Source organism: Anarrhichthys ocellatus, unplaced genomic scaffold (genome assembly GCF_004355925.1).
Source record: "Anarrhichthys ocellatus isolate YVR2014 unplaced genomic scaffold, GSC_Weel_1.0 scaffold127, whole genome shotgun sequence".
Lineage (NCBI taxonomy): Eukaryota > Metazoa > Chordata > Actinopteri > Perciformes > Anarhichadidae > Anarrhichthys > Anarrhichthys ocellatus.
The window spans coordinates 338,156-346,050 of record NW_022280157.1 but is presented as its reverse complement, the minus strand read 5'-3'; the positions used below and the strand labels follow the sequence as shown (position 1 = coordinate 346,050).

Genomic DNA, 7,895 nt, shown 5'->3' with positions numbered 1-7,895 from the left:
ATATCAAGACAATGAGATTTTGACCTGATAATGGCGCTAGATAAAAAGTAATGGATTCACTCACATACACAAAGAATATGAATATTTGCACCGAATTGGATGGTGACAGAATGTCTGTGCCAGAATGTGTGACCATCCATCTGGTGGAGAGATTAAGTGAGATTAAGTGAAAGCAAAACTCAGGGCTCATTTGATCCATTGTCAAATTTCAACGAAAAAAGACTCCTCAACTTTTGTTTGTTTTCCTATAACTAGTATGCAACACGTGTCAATTCCTGCTCCTTGTGCATACGGTCTTTTCAAAATAAACTTCTGTCTTCAACGGAAGCTAAGTTAGGGTTAGGTAAGAAAACCTAGAAGCTCGTTTGGGTCAAAATAACTACGGTTGTGCCGTAACTCTCCTGGCTGACAGACCGCTGATTGTTAGACCCATCCACCTCCCCTCCAACCTGTTCTCTGTATATGCTTTTGCGGTCTTTGTACTTCCTTGGTCATGATAACGTGGAAAACATACAAAATTATTTTGTGGGATATCTACGAAATTCGTTGCATTATTTTTCGTAGATATAGCTACGAATGCCTAATGAGACAACCCTGTACATTTCATGGCAATCAATCCACTAGTTGTTTAGATATTTCAGTCCAAACCAAAGTTATGGGCCAACCAACAGACTGAAGTTGCCCTTATGCATTAGCGTTTGTCTATTTTTGCATCTGCGCCTGTTTAATTTATTGACTTTTGATGTAGTTATGGTGGGGTGAAAGGAGAGGCACAGCTACGGTGGTTTTGTTGATTAGGTAGTGCAGTGCATTGCAATTTTGGAGTTCATTCTGGCACAAAATTGTATTTGCCTTAAAACCTGCTCAGACCACCTCTTATCGCAATTGTGTTTGATGAGGACACAGACCTCTAAAATCACAAAATTCAATTAAGTTCAGTATAGCCTCTTTTAGTTTGCTTTACATTTTTTCCATCTACTCAAATTGATTTGTGCATCAAAATAATTTTTATGTGATGATTCACCAAACGTCAGTACTGATGTTCTGTCTGAAGAATGAGTTTCCAACAACAACTCAGACCTTTTCTGTGCAGTGGATTAAACACATGTAGACATCATACAACAGCACGAACGACATGTGTGTTTCATCTACTGTTTCTGATTTGAGAGAGAAGCTGTGAGTAGTTGAAGAAGTCATTGTTTATACCTCCCCAACATAGACTGTATATAAAAAGTGGACGGAGTTGTCATGACGTCACCGATTGGTTAGTGGACTGCTGTTTTAAAGCCTCAAGTTCAGCGTTTTGTCCATCACCATCTTCTCAATCACTGTGTAGCCCCGCCCTAAAGCATCCCCTGCTTTATGGTCGATTGACTCTAAATGGACCATAATTTACAAAATGAAGCTGAAGCGGAAGTTCAGTCTCTCTCTCTCCCTGTGATTTCTCTATCAGCTGATTGTGGGCGTTCACTTCAAATTAACCAACCAGATTTTGCAGTTTCCTTCAGCCAATCACATCGTTGCTGTCAAACTTTAAAAATGTTCTCCTGTCTGCTGCTGTCAGTTGTCATTGCAGCACAATCAGATGCGATCCTCCACCCCAGTCTCCTCCAGTCAGCATCACAGTCATGCTCCTCATTCATCATCGGATTGCAACAACTCCCTTCATCACCACCACCACCAATGTCTGGACTCCAGGGGCTATATGACCTCAGCATCACTACTCCTCGATTATCCTACTCCAGGATGGAGTCCAATCGGCTTTGACAAGACTTTGCACTATTCAAATGTCATGCATGTGTAATAAATTATTGTTAAACTGTAACGAAGTATCTCCTGATTGAAATAAACAGCATGCTGTATTGAAGAAGACTTGAAACTAGAGATTGAGACCATACATTCACATTTACTGAGAAAATAAATCAAAACAAAACATCATAAAGTTAAAAACAAAAGAAAAACAAGCAACAGACTTAAAACAAACAGCATATTTCAGCCACATACACACGTACCTCTGTGAAGTGTGTCACTGTTTTGATTAGCCCTGCTATCTGCACGGCTTAATGAATGATAGCCCCGTGATCAGGTCATTGTATGAAGCTGAAAATGGTTAACATCACACTTGCTAAACATTAGCATGCTAGCATTGCCATTATGAGCATGTGAGCATGCTGATAGTAGCATTTAGCTCAAAGCACCACTGTGTCTAAGTATAGGCTCACAGAGCTGCAAGGAGACTGTTGACTACTTGGCATTTTGTTAAAAACACTTTTTTACACCAGTCGACAAACAAGAAGTGAGGTGAAATTTAAAATGCCCAGAACTATTTAGATTGCTATTGTACCAGGTTAATACTGTTAACATTTAGGGTGAATCTGTGTTTAGCATGGCAGTTGATGCTACATACGGCTTTCTCTGACACTTCAGAAGTGTTGAACAACTAACACAGTAAATGAACAGTACCACTCCATACGCTGTAAATGAGGGCAATGGGACGACAAAGAATACATTCCTCAGACAAGAGGGTTTCCACTGCCTGTTCTCAAATAAAAGGCGAGCAGACGCTGCTCTATAAACCATGCAGGGCCCTCTCACTGGGAAACATTTTAGCATTTTATGCCATTCTCCAACTTCTCTGCTTCAATTGGCCAGGGGAAGTGAGAAAAGTGGTCATTGCAGGTCAAAAGAAGGCCTACAGGGGTCCTGACTTTCAAGATGGTCCCATTAAGGATTATTCATTTTATAGTGCTGCTTAACAGGCCTCACTTACTGGATGACCTAAACTGTTACTTTGATTCAAGACAAACAGAACAAAGGCAAAACATATTCAAATATGGTTATTTGAAGATTGCTTTTATTCACCTGGTGACAACAAATCATTCATGTTTAGAAGCTGTTTACCACCTTCTGCAGCAGCTCCTCTTCAACATGTTACAGTAAAACTTCACCCAAACAAAATGCCTCTATTGTTGTACAAGACATAAGTTCTGGTAGTTTGCTAGAAATAGACACATACCCGCACACAGTCACACACACTCATAGGTCAGATAAAGCGTCCACTGACACAATCCAGCCAGTGGCATCTGAGGAATCTTAACAGGGTTTTAATGGCCTGTGGAGGCTTCAAAGACATCAAGAAGAGGCACTGAAAGAAAAGGTGTGTGTGTGTGTGTGTGTGTGTGTGTGTGTGTGTGTGTGTGTGTGTGTGTGTGTGTGTTAAAATGGAGGGCTGTAAGTGATTAGAATAATGAAGTTAGAGTCAGAAGCTGTCTCACATCACTAACGACAAACTGCTGATGCTGAGGTCTATTTGTTTAGATACAGCTATAATATATGATAAATCATTTACATTACAACCTTAAACTGCTTTAGATCCAAACAAATCACCAAACAACATTACCTGGTACCATTCTCTGTTCATCCTCTGGTTGTTATTACTTCCTGATTGTTTGTTTCCTGAGCCCCCACACTGCTGTATGTGTAAAAAAAAAGATCACAATAATTGCTAAATCAATTTATTTCTTAATCTTCTTATACCTCTCCTTTTCTCTGAACCTTATTTAATCCCAATATGTAGAACAGGTTTGCACATTTGATGAAGACATTAAAGCATTGTTATTACACCACATAAGGAAATATTCAATGTTTGATATGTTATCTGAGGTATGCATGAGGAAATCAAGCATTCACATTGTTTGCCAGAAAGTAATTCACAGACAAATGTGACGTTACAACGTGAAGTTACAGTTACATCCCAGAGAAGTCGAACTGCCTGTTTGACCCCCTACAGACGATCCGCATTAGGAGTTGTCTAAATGTTAGTGAATGGAGAGCTATATATATAACTCACTGTTATAGAGCAGCACTCACTGTTATAGAGCAGCACTCACTGTTATAGAGCAGCATTCACTGCTATAGAGCAACACTCACTGCTATAGAGCAACACTCACTGCTATAGAGCAGCACTCACTGTTATAGAGCAGCACTCACTGTTATAGAGCAGCATTCACTGTTATAGAGCAGCACTCACTGTTATAGAGCAGCATTCACTGTTATAGAGCAGCATTCACTGCTATAGAGCAACACTCACTGCTATAGAGCAGCATTCAGTGCTATAGAGCAGCACTCACTATTATAGAGCAGCATTCGCTGCTATAGAGCAGCATTCACTGTTATAGAGCAGCACTCAGTTATAGAGCAGCCTTCACTGTTATAGAGCAGCACTCACTGTTATAGAGCAGCATTCACTGCTATAGAGCAGCACTCACTGTTATAGAGCAGCACTCACTGTTATAGAGCAGCATTCACTGCTATAGAGCAGCATTCCATGTATATAACCAGCTGTTGTAGCTCGGCCATAAACAGAAGCAATGAGTCATTTACTGCAGCAAACTTCTAAACCATGAATGAGTATGATCTTTGAGCTGTGAGGGTCCAGGGTCTACAGGACCCAAAGCAAAACATTAGGCTTAACATTTTTGACATCATCTGATATTATATCCAATTTCCTAAAACTGCAAACAAGTAAACCTAACTCTAAGTCAAACACAGCACTGTCTCAGAAAGCCAAGACAAGCCCTCAGATACTCAGACTCAATGCAGCAGCCATTACAAACTGGTGAGAACAATCCACATGGCTATTGAGACCACCTGTTACTGCAATGAATCACAATCTCTCTGAGGGACTGGCTACTAGGTTCTCTCCTCTTCCTGTTTCAGCTCTGTCGACTGGAGCTAATGAACTTAAGCGCTGGTGCTTTCTAACATGAGTTTTATGAAGTGATTTGTGTTTAGAATTTCACAAAAAATAGTCACCTCATCTACAAGAGAGTGATTGAGAAGCTACAAGCAGAAAGAGTGACCCAAAAGAGAAAATGGAGTGCAGATAAAAATAATAACGGCGTCGGTACTGCTTTAAGCTAACCTCCTCCCTCCCTCTCTGTCCTCCAAGTCTTATCTATGGCCATTTGTAGCAGCTATTAGCATTGAAGGGCCTGGTAATCTCTAGCTGCAGGGAAGGAAATTCACTTTCAATGAGCCGAGGCCATTCTCTGCTCCCTCTCGTACAACCTCCCCCTCTGTCGCCGCCTCCTCCTCCTCCTCCTCCTCCTCCCCTTCTCCTGGGCCCAGAGCCTTTATGTTGACATCTGTCCACCACATTCCAAACACATCTCATCATCCATACCTGTTGGTCCAACACAAAATATGAGTCTTCTCTCCATGAAAAAAACACATTCTTAAATGCTGCGGTTGTATAATGTTATGTGTTTATGGCTTTGCTTGTCCTCCTTGAGTGTGTGTTTGTGTGTGTGTCTTTTGTTGATCCCTGAGATACATTTGGTAAATTAGATAGTAACATAGAAGTCTTTTTCATGACATGTGTGGTGGTGGAAATATTATACTGTACTTCACAGTCCCGTTGTAACCTACTTTCAAAAGATAAGATTATGTGGCAGGTACGCTTTACAGGCTTACCTGCTCAACGATGTGGAGCCGTCATTGCAGAGGGTCATATAGGCAATGTGCACACTTAAAGATCGGATGATAGCGACAACGGAGACCATCCTTTCATGATTTAGGTCATATTCATGGCCTGCCAGAGGCATCAGAGAACTGCATGGCTGCAAAGGCTCGATATTCACATCTGGATTTCGATTTAGGATGATTTGCATTAGCATTCCCAGGGAATCACATACAGTATCTCCAATCTCAGATTTAGGACTTCTGTGAAGAGTTACGACAAAACAAAGCTCAAACATGAGTGTTGATAGGCAAAGAGGTTTTTCAGTGGTCAAGTGCCTGCTGAAAGTAAAGCTTTTCTCTCTCTGTAACCTCCTCACTCAGTCCCCATCCAGAACAATATGCCGACATGCTGCTTCACACCCTCTTCCTCTCACACAGGGGTGTGAACAATCAAATTTCACTTTTCCTCCCTGAGAGCAAAAGAAAAATGACTGCTGTTCTGGGTTCTTCAGTGGCAGAAACAAAGAACAGACGGATATATTTCAGGAGTAGTGAGTAAAGTATGACCTCCGCTGAGTCATCACAATGAACCAAGGCAAGAACCAGCTAGTCAAGCAAGCACAAATCATGTGTTTGAAGTGTATATGTTGCATCCGCTCATCAAGAGAGAATTAATTATGTATTAGGGGACAGATATCCTTCCATTTTGGTATCATTTTGCAGTGAACACAGATGGATTTTTGTATTTTTCTTACAGAAGTCGCTAGATTTAAACAGTGACAGTCATCAACATGAAGGCACAACATGAAGTTTGCCCTTTGCTCTACAGAAGACAATAAAACACAAAGTGGCTGTAGGTTTTTGACCTTTGTAGCTGTTCTAGGCAGCCAACAGCGAAACGCATATTGAGGGTGTGATTACTAATGTGGGCAGCACGGTGGATCAGAGGCTCTGCCATAGTCCTCCATCTGTAGATGGCTTGCGTTGGTTTCTTCCATTCATCTCAGGTTGACTTGAAATTGCCCGTGATTGTGAATGTGTCTGAAGGTATTTCTTTTGAATTGATGACTTTTAACCTGTTTGGATTGTTTGCAATACAGCGAGAAAAAGACCAAAGAAAAGGAAGATGCAATACCACAAATGACCACTAAATGTCAAGAAATCTCCACACTGCATGAAGCCAATTAAAAAGGTACCAACTTCAAAAGCTCTCGAACTAAAGATTAACTATACATGATGTTAGGCATTGTTTTACATTAAAATATGTTTGGAGTCTGTTTGCTTGATTGTCTCAGCCAATCACAGAAGCATGCAGTGGCAGACAATGTTCAAACATATTTTTGCATTATTTATTCATTTGTCACTTCTCCAGGCTGTCTTCTATTGGCAAATTCTCTGGTCCTTGAAGGCTTTTTGAACCATTTCTGACCAATAAGGATACATATCCCATGCCACAGGACCCGCCTACACAAGATGAGGACCAGCACCACCACCACAAGAGTCCCAGAGAACATAGTCCAACCTACAACATGTACAACAGTTATTCACTACAAAGAATCGTAATACTCATTCAGTCGCAGTATGCATCAAACAATGTAGGTTGTGTGATGTGTCATCTGATCAATCCTAAAGGTAAACGTGTCTTTAGTTGTTCCCAAACAGCCTATACAGGATTTAAACTACCTCTGTTCACTTTTCATGTTTAAATGTCTTTGAGGAAGGATTGTCAGCCCAAAAAATGTTCATACATGTTCTGAATTTCCCCACTTAAAGGCCAGGCGAAAAGACAGGAGCCTTCCCAGATGAGCAGAGGCTGTCTCAGCTGCATGAGACGTCCAACTCAGCTGTGAGTTCGATATTTGTTTGTTCACATACAATTTAAGGGTTTAGAATTTGAACATTCAAGTGTGTGCCTCTAATTTCAAAAATGGAAATGAAAGATTAAGTTGGAAAAGGAATGTAGACCAAAAGCTAATCAATTACAGTAACAGGAGAAAAAGTAAGTAATTACCTCCTCCCCTGTCTGTGTGTGTGTGTGTGTGTGTGTGTGTGTGTGTGTGTGTGCGTGTGTGTGCGTGTGTGTGTGTGTGTGCGCGTATGTGTGTGTCCTCTTCAGTCTAATAACAATGATAGCTCTGTGGAGGGCCGCTCCACTACAACCCTTGATAGAGAGATACAGAGAGCGAGGGACCAGGATAGAGGATGGTAAAAAGAGGTCTGATTTGTGGAGTGTGCCTCACACCCTCCTTTGGGTGCCCCCCTCTCCTCTCTCTCTCTCTCCTCTCATTCCTTTCTTCTCAGCCACTCTGATGTAATCCAAAGGCCTCTGCAGGAGCAGCTGCACAGCGAACCAGCCTTCCCTCCTTCCCTCTCCCTTTCTCTAAATCTCTTTCTCTCTTTTCTTTGCACTTCCAGAGGCATGCGAGGCGAGG

General features: G+C 41.4%; 1 long non-coding RNA gene across 1 annotated transcript; it reads left to right on the top strand.

Annotated features, from left to right (window-relative positions):
* Positions 1 to 6,563: 6,563 nt before the first annotated feature.
* LOC116399758 (uncharacterized) lies at positions 6,564 to 7,302 on the top strand. The gene is made up of 3 exons (XR_004213858.1): positions 6,564 to 6,655; positions 6,836 to 7,095; positions 7,237 to 7,302. It is a non-coding gene; the product is annotated as an uncharacterized LOC116399758 (long non-coding RNA).
* Positions 7,303 to 7,895: the final 593 nt, after the last annotated feature.